The following is an 18945-nucleotide window of genomic DNA, read 5'->3' as shown; positions in this document are numbered from 1 at the left end:
GAGAGAGAGAGAGAGAGAGAGAGAAGCGAGGCTCACCCGAAGTAGGACTCAAACTCACCTGATGTGGGACTTGAACTCATGAACTGTGAGATCATGACCTGAACCAAAGTTAGATCCTTCACTGACTGAGCCACCCAGATGCCCTCTCTTGTTTTGAATTGACTCTTTCTTCTATTATATATATTCTTACTGTCTGTACTCCCTCACTCAGGTGAGGGCATCTTCAATAGTCTCCTGAGCAAGTATGTCTGAATAGTAAATTTTTGGAGATCCTACATTTCTAAAACTGTCCTAATTTTACCTCATTTATAATTTATGTCTCAGTATTGAACTCTAAGTTGGAAGTTATTTTCCTTCAGAAGTTTGAAGGCCTTGCTCTGTGGTCTTCTGGATTCTGGAGTTGGTGTTGGGAAGTACAGAGCCATGCAGTGGCTTTTCTTAGTCCACAGTGTTCTGAACTGATGTGCCTTACGGTGAGTCTATTTCTACCCCTGTGCTGGGTACTTAGTGGGCCTCTCAGTCTGGGAGCTTATGTCTTTAGTTCTAGGAAATTTTGCTTCTAATTTTCTCTCTTCTGTTTTCTCTGTTCTTTTTGTTCATCTGATCATTCTGATGTTGGAGTTCCTGGAAGGGCTTTTTAAAAAATTTTTTTAACCTTTACTTATTATTGAGACACAGAGAAAGACAGAGCACGAGCGGGGGAGGGGCGGAGAGAGAAGAAGACACAGAATCCAAAGTAGGCCCCAGGTCTGAGCTGTCAGCACAGAGCCTGACATGGGGCTCAAACCCACAAACCTTGAGATCATGACCTGAGCCAAAGTTGGTTGTTTAACGGACTGAGCCACCTAGGAGCCCCCCGACCCGAAATTGCTTTCTAATTGTCTTATGTCTCTAGATGTCCTCCTCTTTATCTTTCCCCATTTTCTAACTCATTATGTTTTTTTTTCTTTCTGTTATTATGTCTTTAATTCTCAAGAATGCCTTTTCCTCTCCCAGTGTCCCTTTTCACAGGATTCTATTCTTGCTTCAGGAACCCACCATCTTTCCTAGGGCTTCTGAGGACACGAATTGCATTTTTATTTCCTGGATGGTTTCAGTTGTTCTTTTTTGTTTGCTCTGATCTTTTTCTTCCACATTGGAGGGTTTTCTCATGCGTCTGCCCTTGTTTGTCTGCTCATGATCAAGATGCGGGAACTCAACTCTGGATTGGAATCTCTGCAAATGTGCTTGGGGCTTGTCAACGTTGAGCACCACTGTGGGGTCATCTTCCCTTGGGTCATTTGTAGGGAGCCCTCAGTGTTAATATTTTGAAGTTTTCTCCTTTTCGCTCATTCCTGTGTTGCTAGTCTTAATGATTTTATTTTTTCTGCTGAAATTTCTAGCTCTACATAGCAGCTTGCACTGCTGTGTCTTATTATAATGCTATGCCTTTGAATAACTTTTGTTCTTAATTAAGACACTATGAATCTTGGGGCATCTGGGTGGCTCAGTTGGTTAAGCGTCTGACTTTGTCTCAGGTTGTGATCTCATGGTTTGTGGGTTTGAGCCCCACGTTGGGCTCTGTGCTGACAGTTAGGAGCCTGGAGGCTGCTTGGGAGTCTGTGTGTGTGTCTCTCTCTCTTCTCCTTCCCTGCTCTCTCTGTCTCTCTCTCTCGAACTGTGAGATCATGACCTGAGCCAAAATCGAGAGACACTTAACCGACTAAGACACCCAGGTGCCCCGTGTCCATTTTTTTAATTAAAAATTCCAGAATGGATATCCTTATGGGTGCTTTAAAATATATATATACTCATTTTTCTATACAAGGTGAAATGAAAAACTGGGATAACAGGATCCTTAAAACACTCTTATTTTAATTAAATTGGTCCACTTTGAAAAAATTGATCATCTACACTTGAGACCAGTACAAATTGTAGTTTTGATAATTTTCTCAAAATGCTCCTCCCTAACATATCACACATTCTTATTTTCATTTAATTATAATTATATAAGTAATACATACTTTTTTGGTAAAAATCTATACAGACACAGCAAAACTACTGACAACACCAAGCCCCCCTAAAACAAATAGTTGCCACTGATTTCTACAACAGTAAATGAAGCTACTGTATATGGACCTGCCACGATTTAACCATCTCTCAAATTATGGGGACAGAAAACATTTTCAAAAATTTTTGCTTTTGCAAGTGAGATGCTAGTTAAAATCCTTATACACGTTTGCAATGCGCATGTATGATTACGTCTCTAAAACAGGTAAGAAGAATGGAATTGCTGCACCAAAAGGTATGCACAAAGGAAGCTATAATACAATGCCGCACAATAACCTTCCAATTACAGGAAGTTTTACAAATCCCTGCTCCTACAATAATATATGAAAACAGTCATCTCCCACACCTTTGCCAATGCAATGGTATCTATCGGTCTAAAATAATTTTTGCCAATTTGATGGGTGAAAAAAATGTCATTTTAAATTCTATGTATTTAAAATGTTTAAGTTTATTTATCTGTTTTTGAGAGAGAAAGCATGAGCCATGGAGGAGCATAGAGAGAAAGAGGGAGACAGAGAATCCTAAACAGGCTGTGCACTTGACAGAGCCGACGCAGGGCTCAAACCCATGAACTGTGAGATCATGACCGGAGCTAAAGTCAGATGCTTAACTGACTAAGCCACCCAGGTGCCCCCAAATCATATTTTAAATTAATAATGAAATTGAATGATTTTCTAACTTCAGTATCCCATGCATAGCTACCTACTAATTTTCTATTGGGGTCCTTATTGACCATAGCTTACTTTAGATGTATTTTTGTATGGGTATGAAGATGAGTGTGTCCATACAGCAATTCCTGTTCTTTTATATATGTTGCCAATATTTTTTCTAGCTTATTGTGTGATTTTTAACTTTGTTTATATGGTATTTTCTTGTGTAATTTCAAAAATTTTATGTAGTACAATTTATTTAAAAATGTGTGGGTGTGTTAATGCATTGTTTAGTACAAGATAATAAACACATTTTCCTTGAAATTTTTAGCTTTATGTGCTTTTTAAAAAATTTTTAAGGTTTTATTTATTTCTGAGAGAGAGAGAGACAGCGTGAGCAGGGGAGGGTCAGAGAGAGAGGGAGACACAGAATTTGAAACAGACTCCAGGCTCTGAGCTAGCTGTCAGCACAGAGCCCGACGTGGGGCTTGAACTCACAAACCGTGAGATCATGACCTGAGCTGAAGTCAGATGCCTAACCGACTGAGCCACCCAGGCACCCCTAGGTTTATGTGTTTTTAGTAACTTTATTGAGAGGTAAGTCCCATATCATACAATTCTCCTATATACAGTACACCATTCTGTAGTTCTCAGTATACTCACAGAATTGTGTAGCTATTACCATAACCAGTTTTAGAACATTCTCATCAACCCAGAAAGAAACCTGTAGCCATTTGTAGTCACTCTTTACTTCTCCTCAACACTCCATTTACCCCAACCCTCGCAACCCCTGGTTTGTTTTTTATTTCTGTAGTGTTACCTATTCTGGACATATATAAATTCAGTCATGTTATACATGGCTCTTGTGACTTGCTTCTTTTGTTTAACTTAATGTTATCAAGTTCTATCCATGTTGTAACTTTTAAGTTTTTAGAATTAGATCTTAAGTCCATCTGGAATTTATTGATTTGTATAAATTGGATAAATAATCGTATATAAGTTATCAATCTTTTTAAAAAATCATAGCCAGTTGTAACAATATTATTTAAGATTTGGTCCATTCTTTTCGTCTTCTTTCTTTTAATTTTTTTTAACATTCATGTATTATTTTTGAAAGACAGAAAGAGACGAGCACGAACAGGGGAGGAGCAGAGAAAGAGGGAATCTGAAGCAGGCTCCAGGCTCTGAGCTGTCAGCACAGAGCCCGACACAGGGCTTGAACCCACGAACTGTGAGATCATGACCTGAGCTGAAGTTGAATGCTTAACCGAGCCACCCAGGCAACTCCTCCCCCCACCCATATCCTTTCTCACTAATTAAAATGTCTCAATAATTAAAGTGCCTTGGGATGCCTGGGTGGCTCAGCTGGTTGAGTGTCTGATTCTTGGTTTTGGTTCAGGTCATGACCTGGGGCTCACTGGATCAAGCCTCGTGTGAGGCTCCGTGCTGAGCATGGAACCTGCTTAAGATTCTCTCTCTCCCTCTGCCCCTCCCCCACTCACACTTCCTCTCTCTAAAATAAAATAAAATAAAATAAAATAAAATAAGCCTCCCCATCCATAAGTATGGACTGGTTTCTTGAACTCTGTTTATTCTTGTGCCCTTATTACATGGCTTTTAGGGCTGTGGCTTTACAGTATAGTTTTGCTACCTTGTAGGGGAAGTCTTCCCTTGTTTCCCCTTTCCTAAAATTTGCTTGGTTATTTTACCACACTTTCCCTTCCCTTGAAATCTTGACATCAGTCTGTTGCATTTCATCAAAATACTGTTTAAATTGTGATGAAAATTTCATTGAAATAGTAGATCAATTTCTGAAGAAATTTCATCTTTATAATATTGGGTTTTCCTGTATTTTTATTGAGTTCATAGTCATATTTTTTTATTCAGTAGAGGGAGTGTCGATGTTCCACCTGGAATTAGTTTTTTAATTGGTTATTGACGTACAGGAAGGTCACTTATTGTGGTAGGAGCTATGGAGGGTGGCATAGAGTTTGCTTAAAAAGTAATGAGATCTGCTTCGATGCAATCTGCCCGGAAATGTTGATAAGAAACGAAGAAGAAGACGCACATACCAAATGTTGTGCCACTCATCTTGGTGACTTTTTAAGAATGGCAATGGGAAGACAGATGATCTGTGAGGTCTTCTGAAAGAAGACCAAACATGTCTGAAACGATTAGATTTGAAAAGAGCAGAGCTTCTAACCTAGAGTTGCAAATTTCTTTTTTAATAAAGGGGAAACAGGGGCGCCTGGGTGGCTTAGTCGGTTAAGCGTCCGACTTTCGCTTAGGTCATGATCTCACGGTTCGTGGGTTCGAGCCCCGCGTCGGGCTCTGTGCTGACTGCCAGCTCAGAGCCTGAAGCCTGTTTCAGTCTGTGACTCCCTCTCTCTCTGACCCTCCCCTGCTCACGCTATCTCTCTCTCTCTCTCCTAGAAATAATAAATTAAAAAATTTTTTTTAAAATAAATAAATAAAGGGGAAACAAAGCACAATTAATGGTTTTATTTGACTTAGGTCATGTTGAGAGGCTACTGGAATAAATAATGTTTGAAGTCCTGGCTGGCCATGCTCTCTAGAGCCTTCCTGTCTCCAAGGTCTGACTGCAATTGTATCCTTCCATTACCTGGGTTTCAGCACGGCCCGTGGTAACCGGAATTTCCCAGGCAGCCTAAGTGGTTAAAACGAAGGGAAGGATAACAGTGTCTACTCTCGGCACAAGCGAACTCTTGTAAGATACTTGTAAGATAATTTCTCAGTGTGAGGTCCTCCAATGCCTGAGGAAACCCTCAGGGGCATCTTGGTGTATTTCCAAGGATTACTCTTGCAGAGGCTGACATCATCCCCCCTCCTATGAGTCTCTGCCACAGCGACCTGAAGTGCTGTTCTCTGATACCCACCCAGATCTTTGACTGGTGACCCACGGCCACATCCCATTGTGTGTCCAGGACAGGGTCACGCTGCCTTTCAGTTGAGCCACACTGACTTTCCACATGCCGAGTCAACGATGCTTCAGCAGAAGCCCAGAAGCCCTGCGGGATTCTCTACCAAAGTGGAGAGATGCCTTCCTCTTCTCTAAACATCATGTAACATTGGTACCTGGCCAGGGGAGAGCTGTCTGGGGCTCTCAACAAACACCTGTCTGAGTGGGATTGGGTAGCTGACTGTGCCAAGTGACTGCACTGCGTCCGCCATCTCCTTCCTCACCAGCTGTCCAACTGTGTGTGGGGCCTTGACGTTGAACCAAGCTTGTGTGTCAGTGTCTTCGGCCTTGGTACCATGCATACATAGAACTTTGGTGTCCCACCAGGGCCTTGTACGACCAGAGGTCTGAATCCTAGGATGACTATGGTTTGGGTTCAAGCTGGAACCCTGTCTGCTCAACTAAGGAAATGATTCAGAATCACGCATTAAGTTTGAATCATCCTAGCAGGCCTGTGGCCATCTGCTCGTACTTGCAAGGAAAGAGACAAATTGTGGTTTTGGCATATGGCTTTTGCTGCTAAACCTTATTGTCTTCTTTTAATGGTGAGAATGACACATTGCGTAAAACTAAGGAATTATTATAGCATGTGACTAAATGTACAATGAAATATTATAGAAGTTATATTGACAGTTTGCTGTTCAAACTAATGGACTAAGTGTGAAGGCAGGAATGGATGGAGCATTGGAGCATGGAGAAAATTGTGGCCACTGACTTCAAAAAGTCCAGATTATTTCTTGGCTTTTTTTTTTTTTTTTTTAAGGACATTGTTGGAGAGGATGCTTGGAGGGTCATGCCTCCTCTCAACCAGTAGTGAGCCTTTTGATAACTACTTCCCATGTATTTTTTTTTTTAAGTTTATTTATTTGTTTTGGGAGGAGAGGAGCAGAGAGAGAGAGGGAGAGAGAGAATCCCAAGCAGGCTCTGTGTTGTCAGCACAGAGCCCAACATGGGGCTCAATCTCACAAACTGCGAGATCATGATCTGAGCCGAAACCAAGAGTCAGACACTTAGTCAACGGAGCCACCCAGGTGCCCCTCTATGTCCTCTATGGAGGACAGCCATAGAGTCCTCCAAGCTTCAAATCACATGGAATGTAAAGGAAAGTATATAAGCTCTGATGTCAGATAGACCCGAGTTTGAATCCTGGCTTTGCCACTTACCAGCTGTGTGACCTTGGGCAAGTCATTTAACCTCTCTGAATCCTGCTTTTGGAAGCTCAAAGTGGAGATCTAGTGCCGATTGCAGTGGGTAGTTATACGAATTAAATGAAATGATAGATGTGACCATGGCTGGCATCCATTATGTGTTCTACAAATGTCCTTGACCTATGTGTTATTTTCAGATATGCCCCATGTCCAAGTAATTAATTTGCATTGATTCTGTTGCTGGGGTAGCAGGTGACGTCAGCTAGGAAAGAGTTCATTACAATTAAGGAAGTCTTTAGAAATCGAGTTACAGCCTGAAGATTGGACTCCAGGAGATGGAATTATTTTGCAACCAAAGATTAGTTCAGTGAAAAAGATTAATGAGTCACATTATAGAATCAGCTCAAGCTAATGACAAATGAAAATGTTCTGGTTTTTAGCTAGAGTTGATTTAATAATATTTGTGCAATAACAGCATTAAATTCAAAGTCTGTTCTAGCGAATTGGCCTTTACCCAGAGCTTTCCTCTCAGAGGTGAGGTCATTCTTGTCATCTGACTGACCACTTTGGGGACAGAGCCCTCAATGATGCAATCCCAGGGCTGGTGAGAACCCCTCCAATTCTCAAACACTCTCTGCTCTTTTTCATCCCTCATGTGATGTAACTAGGAGGGGACCGAAGCTTTCATCTACCTATTTTCCATGAATTAAGTCATCTGGAAGAACCCCATGTGAAGCCAGAGTCAAGCATTAATACCTTAATTGGCATTAATTTATCTGATTAACCCTGGCAGAGAGGACAGTCCTGGGGTAAGTCTGGAGGAAGAACAAGTCAGAGCAGGAGAGGCAGGACCCTTGGGCAAAAGTGGGTAGTAAACAGGGGCTGAGCAACTACTGGTGAGGGGTTATTTATTACACCAAGCTGCCAGAACACTATTTATGTTTCAGTTGGTATTTGGGTCAATTATGCCTTGTTCTGACATTACTGTTTTCATATTTCTGTCATTCCCACTAGGCTATAAAATCTTCAAGGGAAAGGAGCCTCCCTTTCATATCTCTTACTTTCCCCAGTGCCTTCCTCATGTCTAGGAGGCATTCAATAAATGCCTGTTGAATGAATAAGCAAGTCAGTGGAGGTAAAGAGGATATTCAAAGTGAAATGAAGAGGCATTGAAGAATATCTGGGTTTTCTTTTTTTCCACCTAGGGCTGAGTTTCATAATTCTGTGTTCATTTGTTGCTTCAGGGAAACTACCCTTCTGTGAATTCTTTTCTATCTTCTGCCCAGATTTGGGTCTCTCTACCCCTTCCTTTCGATCTTCCTGCCCATCACCTCCAATGTGTCTGAGCAGGCTCACCTGGCATGTGAACTCTACAGCTATCTCTGTTTCTCTGTTTTTATTGCAATCCTGGCATCCACCTGATGGTGTTCAGAGTGACCAGGAAGAAATCTGCCATTTGACTCTAGTGTCACGTGAGCAAGAAAAAAATCAGGGATCATCATGCTTATGGAGTGCTCCAGCTTTAAGTTCAAATCACAAAACAAAAATCAATTCGCTAATACAGGCAAACAAATATTGAACACACCCCACTATATGTCAAGACTGGAAATAGAGTGTTCCAGGAGATCCGTGCCGCAGGGGATTACTGAAAGTTTCGGAATGAATGAAAACTTTGTGGCCCTGAACAATTCTTAAAATTTATTCTGGGATATTGGAATGGTTTTCTATTACTGAAAAATTCATTTCAATGTTTCTTTTATTGAAATGCATTGCGTTGGGTCTTTCCCACCTGGTTTTTCCTATGGGAGAACTCTGTCTTCAGATTTTTTTTTTTTTTTGTAATTAACGTTTTTGACTTGAGGTAATTATATATTCACAGGTAGTTTTTAAGAAAAGACACAGAGAGATCCATCTATTCTTTTTGCAGTTCCACCCAATGGTAACATTTTTGTAAAACTACAGTGCAGGGGCAACTGGGTGGCTCAGTTGTTGAGCATCTGACTTTGGCTCAGGTCATGATCTCACTGTGTGAGTTTGAGCATGGAGCCTGCTTCAGATTGTGTCCCTCTCTCTCTTTCTCTCTCTCTCTCTCTGTCCCTCCTCCACTTGCACTGGCTCTGTCTCTCTCTCTCTCTTAAAAATAAATTAAAACACTAAAAAAATGAAAACTACATTACAGTATCACAACAGGGTATTGACAGTGATACAGCCAAGATGCAGAACATTTCCATCCCCAACAAAGCCCTTCATATTTCTCTTTTATAGCCCCTCCCAGTTCCTCCCCAGCTCACCCCCTTGAAAATAATTTTTTTTAATGTTTATTTTTGAGAGACAAAGCCAGAGGGGAGGGGCACAGAAAGATGGAGACACAGAATCTGAAGCAGGCTCCAGGCTCTGAGCTGTCAGCATAGAGCCCAATGCGGGGCTCCGAAAGTAGGGCTAGAACTCACAAACCATGAGCCACCCAGGAGCCCCACCCCCCTTTTAATCCTGGCAACAACTAATCTGCTCTCCAGTTCTATAATTCTGTCAGTTTCAAGATGGTTATATAAATAGAATCATATAGTCTGTAACCTTTGGGGATTGGCTTTTTTCACTCTACATAATTGAGATTCATCCAGGTTGCCGTGTGTATCAGTAGTTCATACCTTTTTAGTGCTATGGTATGGATGTATTGCTATTTCTTTCACCATCCATCCATTTCTAATTTGGGGCTCCTAGAAATATATCAACTATAAATATTTCTATGTAGGTTTTGCTGTGAACTGAAGTCTTCATTTCTCTGGAGTAAACCAGGAATGATTTCCGGCCTTTATGGTAGTTGCATGTTTAGAATTTTATTTTTTTAAAGAAACTATCAAACCACTGTCCAAAATGGCTGGGCCATATTACATACCCACTAACAGTGTGTGAGTGATCCAACTTTTTAGATTTTGTGGCAGCCTTTGGTGTTGCCATTATTTTTTTATTTTAGCCATTCTTATATGGGTATAGGGGTGTCTCATTATGATTTTAATTTGCATTTCCCTAATGGCTAATGATGCTGAACATCTTTTTATATGCTTATTTGCCAATTTTAGATCTTCTTTGGTGAAGTGTCTATTCATGTCTTTTGCATATGTTTTAATTGGATTTAAAAAATTTTTTTTTACTGTTGAATTTTGAGAATACTTAATATAGTCGAGATATTAGTCCCTTGTCAAATATGTCATTTGCAAATATTTTTTTTCCCGGTCTGTAGCTTGTCTTTTAATTTTCTTAGCAGAGTCTTTCACTGAGCAAAAAATTTTAAATTTTATGAAGCCCTGTTTATCAATTTTTACCTTATGGATTATGCTTTTGGTGTCACGTTTAAGAAATCTTTGCCTAGATTCTGAAGATTTTTTTCCTATTTTTTCTAATAATTTTATAGTTTTACATTTTACTTTTACTTTTGTGATATACTTTTAGTTAATTTTTCTAGAAGGTGTGAGACAGGTTGCAGTTTATTTTTTTGCCTGTGGACATCCAATTGCCCCAGCACCATTTGTTGAAAAGGCTATCTTTTCTCCATTGAATTGCTCTTGCACCTTTGTCAAAAATCAGTTGGGCATATTTTTGTGGGTCTATTTCTGGGTTTGCTACTCTGTTACATTGATTTATGTGTACCAGTACTTTTCTAGTACCATCTTGTTTTGAGTACAGTATCTGTACAGTACGTTCTGAAATCAGGTAGACGGATCCCTCTTACTTTAGTCTTCTTTTTCAAAATGATGTTAGGTATTCTAATTCCTTTGCCTTTACATATAAGTTTTGGTATAATCTTGTGTAATGTTTACCAAAAAAAATCTTGCTGGGATTTTGATAGAAACTATTTAAATCAATTTGGGGAGAACTGACACCTTTACTCTGTGGAGTCTTTCGATCCATGAACATTGTATATCTCTTCATTTATTTGAGTCTTCTGTGATTTCTTTCATCAGTGTTATGTAGTTGTTATCATACAAGTCCCATACATGTTTTATTAGATTTATACTTAGTGCTGAATTTTTGAGAGGTTGTAGATAATATCACATTTTTATATTAGGTATCTATGTATTCTTTGCTAGTATGTACAAATACACCTGATTTTCTCCCATCTTTATTGAGAAATAATTGAGATACATCACTGTTTTAAGCTTAAGGTGTATAGCATATTGGTTCAATTTACATGTGTTGTGAAATGACTACCATAATAGATTCCCCTAATGTCCATCTTCTCCTATAGATGCAATTAAAAAAAGAAAGAAAAAAGGAAAAAGGAAAAAAATTTTCTTCTTGTGACGAGAACCCATATGACTTACCTTCTTAGTAACTTTCTTAAATATCATACAGCAGTGTTAGCTGTAGTCTTCATGTTGTACATTACATATTTAGTGCTTATTTATCTTATAACTGGCAGTTAGTACTTTTTCATCACCTTCCTCCTATTTCCCCTCTTGCAACCTTCTGCCTCTGCTGAACCATAAGTCTAATCTCTTTCTCTATAAATTTGGTTTGTTTGTTTTTTACAATTAATTTCTATATGTTTATCTTGTATCCTGATTAGTTCTAGGAGTCTCTTGTAGATTCTTTTGACATTTGTGTGTAAAAATGATGTCGTTTCCAAATATGGGGTCTTATTTCTTCCTTTCTTGTCTGTAGTCTTTTTTTTTTTCCTTCTTCATTTTTCTCGTCTGAATACACTGGTTAGAACTTCTAGCACTATGCTGAGTAAGATTGGTGCAACTGAATATCCTTCTTTTTTCCCCAACTTTAGGGAAGCAGTCAGTTTTTTACCAGTAAGTAGAAGGCTGGCTCTGGATTATTTTTAGAGTTTCTTTATCAGGTAAAGGAAGTTTCCCTCTATTCTTAGTTTTCTGAGGACTTTTACTATGAACATACCTTAAATTTTGTTGTCTTTTCATCAATTGATATAATCATGTGACTTTTTCTTTATCCTGCTAATATTATGAAATATATAGATTTATTTTAAAATATTGAACCAGCCCTATATTTCTGGAATAAGCCTTACTTGCTTATGGTGTCTAATTCTTTTTATATATTACTATTTACTAATATTTTGCATCTATATTAATGTAGTATATTCTGTATTTTTATTCATATTGTCTTTGTCTGATTATGGCATTAAGGTAATACTATCTTCATAAATAAATTGGGACGTATTCTCACCTTTTCTATTATCTGAAAGAGACTGTGTGCAATTGGTGTTAATTCTTTTTTAAAGTTTGATAGAATATTTCAGTGAAATTCCTAGGCCTGGGAATTTCTTTTCTGGGGATTTAAAATTGTGAATTCAATTACTTTAATTGTTAGAGGGCTGTTCAAAATTATCTATATCTTATTGGCTGAGTTCTGATAGTTTGTGTTTTTCAAGGAAGTGATTCATGTCATCTAAGCTGTCACTTGTATGTGTGTAGAGTTGATGGTGTCCCCATATTGCTATTTTGCTGGCTGCAGGGTCTGTAGTGACATTCTAGTGAATACCTACATATGTTGGTGTTTTGTGTCTTTTTTTTCAGTCTTCTTACAAGTTTGTCAATTTTTTTTTCCCAACGATTTCTTTGTCTTACTCTTCCCCCCCCGTCTATTTCAATTCATTGATTTCTGCTATCTTTATATTCTCTTCCTTCTGCTTGCTTTGGATTTATTTTTGCTTTTGTCTATGTATTTGAGGTGGAAGCTTAGATTATTCCTTAGAGACTTATTTTTTCTGATGTCTGTATTTAGTACTATAGATTTTTCCCTTTACTTTTTTTTTTTAAGTTTATTTATTTTCAGAGAGAGAAAGAGAAAAAGAGAAAGAGAGAGAGCAGGAGAGGGGCAGAGAGAGAATCTCAGGCAGATTCTGCACTGTCAGTGCAGAGCCCAACTCGGGGCTCAAACTCACAAACCATGAGATCATGACCTGAACGAAAACCAAGAGCCATCCACTTAATCAACTGAGCCACCCAGGCGCCCCTAGATTTCCCCCTTCACATTGCTTTAGTTATTTGTCCTACAAATTTTGACACAGTACATTTTCATTTTATTTAGTGCAATGTGTTTTTAAACGTACATTGAAACTTTCCTTTTGATCCGTAGATTACTTAGAAATGTATTGCACAGTTTTGAAGTGTTAGAGATTTTCCGGTTATCTTTCTGCTATTGATTTTTAGTTTAACTTCATTGTGGTTGGAGAAAACACTACATAACTTCAATTGTTTTAAATTTTTTGAGGCTTGTTTTATGGCCCACGATTTGGTCTATTTTCATATCTCTCATAGGGACTTGAAAAGAATGTACATTTTGCTGCTGTTGGATGGAATGTTCTATAAATGTCTTTTAGATCCTGCTGCTTGATGGTGTCGTTACGTTCTTCGATATCCTTGCTGATTTTCTGTCTAGTTGTTCTATTGATTGGTGAGAGTGAGAAGTTGAAGTTTCTGACTATAAATTGAATTTATCTTTCTCCTTTCAGATTTGTTGGTTTTTGCTTTATATTTTGCAGTTTTGTTGTTTGATGCATGCATATTTAGGGTTACTGTGTCCTTTTGGCGGAATGATCCTTTTATCATTATATAACATTCCTCTCTGTCTTTGGTAATTTTTTTTCTTTTTGGTTAAATCTACTTTGATATTAACGTGTATATGGCATATCTTTTCCATCTTTTACTTTCAACCTACGTATACTGTTATATTTGAAGTGAGTTTCATATGGCCAGCAAATATTAATTCACTCTGCCAGTCTCTGCCTTTTAATTGCTTTTGAAAGATCATTTACATTTAATATAATTATTTCTATGTTGGGGATTAAGATGCTATTTTTTTTTTTTGTTTTCCATTTGTTCTCTCTGGTTTTGATTTCTCAATTTTTCCCCATGTGGGTTACTTGAAAATTTTTTCATTTTGATTTTTCTGTTTTGTGTTTTTGAGTATATCTTCTTATGTAGTTTGTTTACTTGTTTCTCTAGGCATTACATTTAATAAGTAGGTGTCATTGTTTTACCAGTCTAAGTAAAGTACAGAAATTTTACCTCTCTTTACATTCTTTCACCTTCCCTTGCTTTTAATGTACAGTTGACATGATATATATTTATTTATATTTTTGCTTACTTTGTTCCCTTTTTCCTTACTAATGTTCCAAATTTCCTTTTTTTATCACTTCTGTTTTATTTAGAGGATTTTTTTCTCTCTATCCTTTTAGGGTAGTTCAGCTAGTGACAATTTTTTTTGTTTTGTTTTTGTTTTCTTTAATCTGAGAATGTCTTGATTTCCTCTTTGTCCAGGGATATTTTTGCTGAGTGTTAGATTTGAGGTTGTCAATTCTCTTCTTCCACTAGTTGAAAAATGTGTCACTTCCTTCAGAGTTCCATGGTGTCTGATACGAAATTTGTTGTCATTCAAATAGTTTTTTTCTTTACAGGCAAAAAATATGCTATTTTTCTTTGGCTGTTTTCAAGATTTTACTTTGCCTTAGTTTTCGGAAGTTTAATTATGAAATGTCTTGGCATGAATTTCTTTAAGTTTATCTCTTTTGAGGCTGACTCAGCTTTTTGAATTTGTAAAAAGCTGAGGCTGACTCAGCTTTTTATTTCCTGCCAGATTTGGGAAGTTTTCAGCCATTATTTCTTCAAGGACATTTTTAGCCCAAACTTCTTTTTCTTTCCTTTTGAGATTCAAATATATGAATATTGGATATTCTTTACAGTCTTACAGGTCTGAGTCTCTCTTCATTTTTTCCTCTGTTTTTCAGATTGGATAATTTTTACTCTTCCATCTTTCAGTTCACTAATTCTTTCCTCTGTCCTCTCCATTCTGTTGTTGAGTCCATCCACTGGGGATGCTATCTAATTATTCTATAAATTTCAGTTCTAGATTTCCCATTTGGCTCTTCTTTATTACCTTCTAATTCCTCTCTGAGACTTTCAATTGTCCTTGTTAAGGTTTTCTATTTTTTCATTTTGGTGTTTTCATAACCACTTTTTGAAGGTTTTTTTTTAAATCATGGTTGCTTCAAAACATTTGTTAAAATATTCCAACATCTCTGTCGCTTGGTGGTGGTAATCACTGATTGTCTTTTTGCATTTGGTCTGTGATCTTCTTGGTTCTTGGTATGATGGGTGATTTTTTTTTTATTGAAATGTGGACATTTTAATATAGTGTAAGGAGTCTCTGGATCTCATTTAAGTCTTGTGTTAATTGGCAGTTTCTGACAGTTGTCTGGAAGGAAGCAGGGAAGCACTACCATATTACTTCTAAGGGAGAGGTAGTAGCATAGATTCCTGTTGGGCCTCTGCTGACGTCAGACCAGGGAGGCTCCTCCCTACACCTGAGCAGAGATGGGCGCTCTGGCTCCCCCATGTGGACTGCACGGATACTGCAGTAGGGCTGGCTTCATTATCATTGGGCCAGAATGAAATTTCTGACTGTCCACCCCAGTGGAGTATATTTGTATGTTTAAAAAAATATATCACTTACCTTTAGAAAAAAAAACAAGTAAGTTTCCTTGATGAACTTCCGAGTTTTCCATTTCTGTCATCTCTCTGCCAATTAATTTTTTTATTTTTCAGTAAGTCTCTTTACCTGTTTGGGTCTGTCAGCTGTTCAGATGCTCTTTTCTCACCCATGGTGACTTTTCATATGTGCAGTTTACTGTTTTCTCCTATCTTTATTCCAGTGTTTTCTGCCTCTCTTGCTCCTGCGTCGTGACTTGCTTTTCAGTGTTTACTCCTTTTGAATGTTTGTTTGTATCATGGGTGCTCTTTTCAGAGCATTTCACTTTTAAAATACACCACAGCCAAAGAGGGGGTTAAGTTCAAGTGCTGAAAAGTGGAAGTCAGTGCATCTTGCCTGGAGGCACCTCCTGGCGGTGGTGGTGGGGGGTGCTCAGTTGACTGTGGAAGGGTCAATAAGATAGACTAACTGAGGAGCTGAGTTTGAAGACTGAAACCCATTTCCTCTGAGGGAAGGAAATAGTGCAAAACTATTAGAGATCATGTTTCCCTGTCTTAGCCACTTGAATGTTGTAGTGGCAATCAGAAGCTATAAATAGATAAATAAGATGCTAGAAGCATCTTAAAGGACCATCAGGAAATGGCTGGCCTTGTTGATGATGTTTTAGAAACTAGCATGTTAGGGGCGCCTGGGTGGCTTAGTCGGTTGAGCGTCCGACTTTTGCTTAGGTCATGATCTCACAGTTCGTGGGTTGGAGCCCCGTGTCGGGCTCTGTGCTGACTGCCAGCTTGCAGCCTGGAGCCTATTTCAGAGTCTGTGTGTCCCTCTCTCTCTGACCCTCCCCTGCTCATGCTGTCTCTCTCTCTCTCCTAGAAATAAATAAAAATATTAAAAAAAAAAAAAGAAACTAGCATGTTAGTGGCTGATTGTATTGTCTCTAATGTCACTTTTGCAAAGATTATTCATGGGCATTGTTATCCCTCTGTCAATCTCTGGGATTGTCAGAAGTATCATTTTATTTACTGTCCCATCTGCCACCTCTCTGCACACTCTCCTAGCTCTGGACAGCCAACGAGGATTTGAGTGATCGATTAGCAAGTTTTACTAATGATTTCGATTAGCTTTATTTGTTTAGGGTGTAGTTAGCTTTTCCTGGTAATTAGAATTTAGTCGCAGTATTCTTAGTTGATATAACTTTGGATAAAGATTATCCTAGTTAAACTCAACTATATTTATAATTTCCGAGTAATTATAGAATAATTTATCCAAACCTACAGTACTTCTGTCTGATATGACTGATAACACAGGTTGTAGTTTTAAAATTATTGTTGGGCCACCCTGGTGGGTCAGTTGGTTGAGTGTCTGACTCTTGATTTGGGCTCAGGTCATGATCTCAAGCTTCATCAAATCAGGGCTCTCATCAGGCTCTGTGCTGGTAGTGAGGAGCCTGCTTAGGATCCTCTTTCTCCCTCTCTCTCTGTCCATCCTCCACTTATGCTCTCTCTTTCTCTCTCAAAATAAACAAATAGGCTTTTTTTTTTTTTTTTTTTGGAAATTAAAGATAATGTTTTCCAACAAACCGTTTGCTGGATAAAATTGATCTCAATCTAGGGTATTGTGATCCCTTCTTCGGGGAGGTATTTGAATGAGTTGGCCTTTGGGATCCATTTATCAGATTACTCTTTTTTAAGAATCCTAATATGCCATAGCTGGTATCTGGAGAAAAAAAGAGTACAGTGTCCCCATCCACCTGTGTTTGCAGACCCCAATAAAACGTGTTTGGACCACGGCGTTCAGCGAGGGTCTGAGCAGGTTGTTTTATCCCCTTAGGGATGGCAGGGAAAATGAAGTGTTTATCTGGATTTATCCAGGTCAACAGAAGAGCTGGGCTGAGCAGGGCTTTAGCTGATCCTTCTTTGTGTGCGTGGACAGCTGTGTGGCTCCCTGAGCCCTTGCTGAGAGGAGCAGAAGCGTCAGGGCATCTTGTTGGGGTGTGGCAATGACCCTAAGGGATGCAGACCAGTTGCTGCCTTTCTGACGTGTGCTTTCTGTCAGGCGCCATCTTTTGCGAATTTGCTCTTGGACGCACTAATGATGAGTGTGAACTGCTCTCTCTAACTACTTTAAGGTCATCCTAATTGGCTACTTTGTGTTATAAAGCCTTTCAAAGAGACTAACTACATATTCTCTGGCTCACAGCTGCATATTAATAATTCCTTTGGAATCTGATTTTAAAGCAGCTTCACCTCTGATATTTGTATGGTTTGATAGTGGCAACAGAATGATCTAAACTGAAGCTCTTACGCAGGGCACAATTCCTCCAGCAACCCCTGCGGGGGGTGGCAGGGGGCAGGGACTTTGGCATAGAGTAACTCCCATGCATTGCTTTATGGGCCACCTGGCTGTTGGGAATGGCAGCTCCTAAGCAGGTGAAGGAGCCGGGCTCAGGGTGGGGGGGCAGGGGGGCAGGGGACTTGTCACCGTCAGCACTAATGCTGCTGCCTAAACAGTTTCACTCCCTTCGGCTTGGTTTTCCCACAGACACTGCTGACTGCGACTGCTGATAAGCTGAATAAGGCAGGAGGTCAACAATCCGGAGACCGCTCTTAATTATTAAAGGATCAACACGTCTTAATGCACACGGCCATCGGGGGCCAGAGCACGGGGGCTTGGGGAGAGAAGTCTTCTCCTTTTACTTCAATTGGCAAAAACAAACACACAAAGCAGTGGTTGGCGGGGAGCCAAAGGGTGGTCCCTCTATTCTATTTCGAAATTTGGAATTGAAATTATTGAATAAGGAGGCACCTCTTCTCTCCAGACTCTAGCTGCTGTGAAATCGAGGAATAGGTTTGCAGACACGATCTACGCGTAATGAACTCAACCTTGACTTGGCCCCGCATCATGGAGCACTTGGACCCAACAGCACAGAGCCTTGGCAGAGCGTTTCGAGACTGGGGTGAATTAGCGCCTTCTCTTATCCTAAATTAAGCTCCTCAACATGTAATTATCCATCCCACACACCGAACTTATCACCAAGGTAAATGTTTCTGCTCAGCTAACGCTGTTCACAGTATAAAAACAATCCTCCTCTGTCTGCTCCCTGTCACCGCCAGCCACGCGGGTGAGTCCTTGCTGGGTCTCTGTGCTCAGGGCTGGGCTGCCTGCTGCAAAGATCCCACAAAGCTACAGGTGAGTCCGAGGACATGTCGGGTGTGTCTTTTCTCCCTCCTTTTTTCTTTCTTTCCACACTGGAAGGAAAGGTGTCGGGATTGGCCCAGAGCAATAAAATTGGGTTTAATAAGAAAAAAATCAGGAAACCCTTCCATTGAAGTACTTGACAACTTTACCAAAGGAAAAACCTTCATAAAATTAGGGGCTGGGTGGGTTATCTCCAAATGTGTATTGTTTGCGAGATGAGAAGACCGCTCTGAAAACTTGGCTGCAATGACTAATCTGAGGTATCCGTTGCAGACCTGCGTGGGATGAGGTTTCTGGAGTTTGCACGAGTAGCAGCGAGTTCACGGGCACTCCCAGGGTCAGTTATCGCGGTGCTGTACTTCAGCAGCAGAGAAAGGCAAGGAACAGAGACAGACAATTCACTTGGGAAAAAAACCATAAAACAAAATGGCAGATGAACATAGAAAAATTAGCTCAAACGAGTTAA

This window comes from Hyaena hyaena, unplaced genomic scaffold (genome assembly GCF_003009895.1).
Source record: "Hyaena hyaena isolate Hyena2069 unplaced genomic scaffold, ASM300989v1 scaffold_72, whole genome shotgun sequence".
Taxonomy (NCBI): Eukaryota; Metazoa; Chordata; class Mammalia; order Carnivora; family Hyaenidae; genus Hyaena; species Hyaena hyaena.
Note: the sequence above shows the minus strand (reverse complement) of the source record.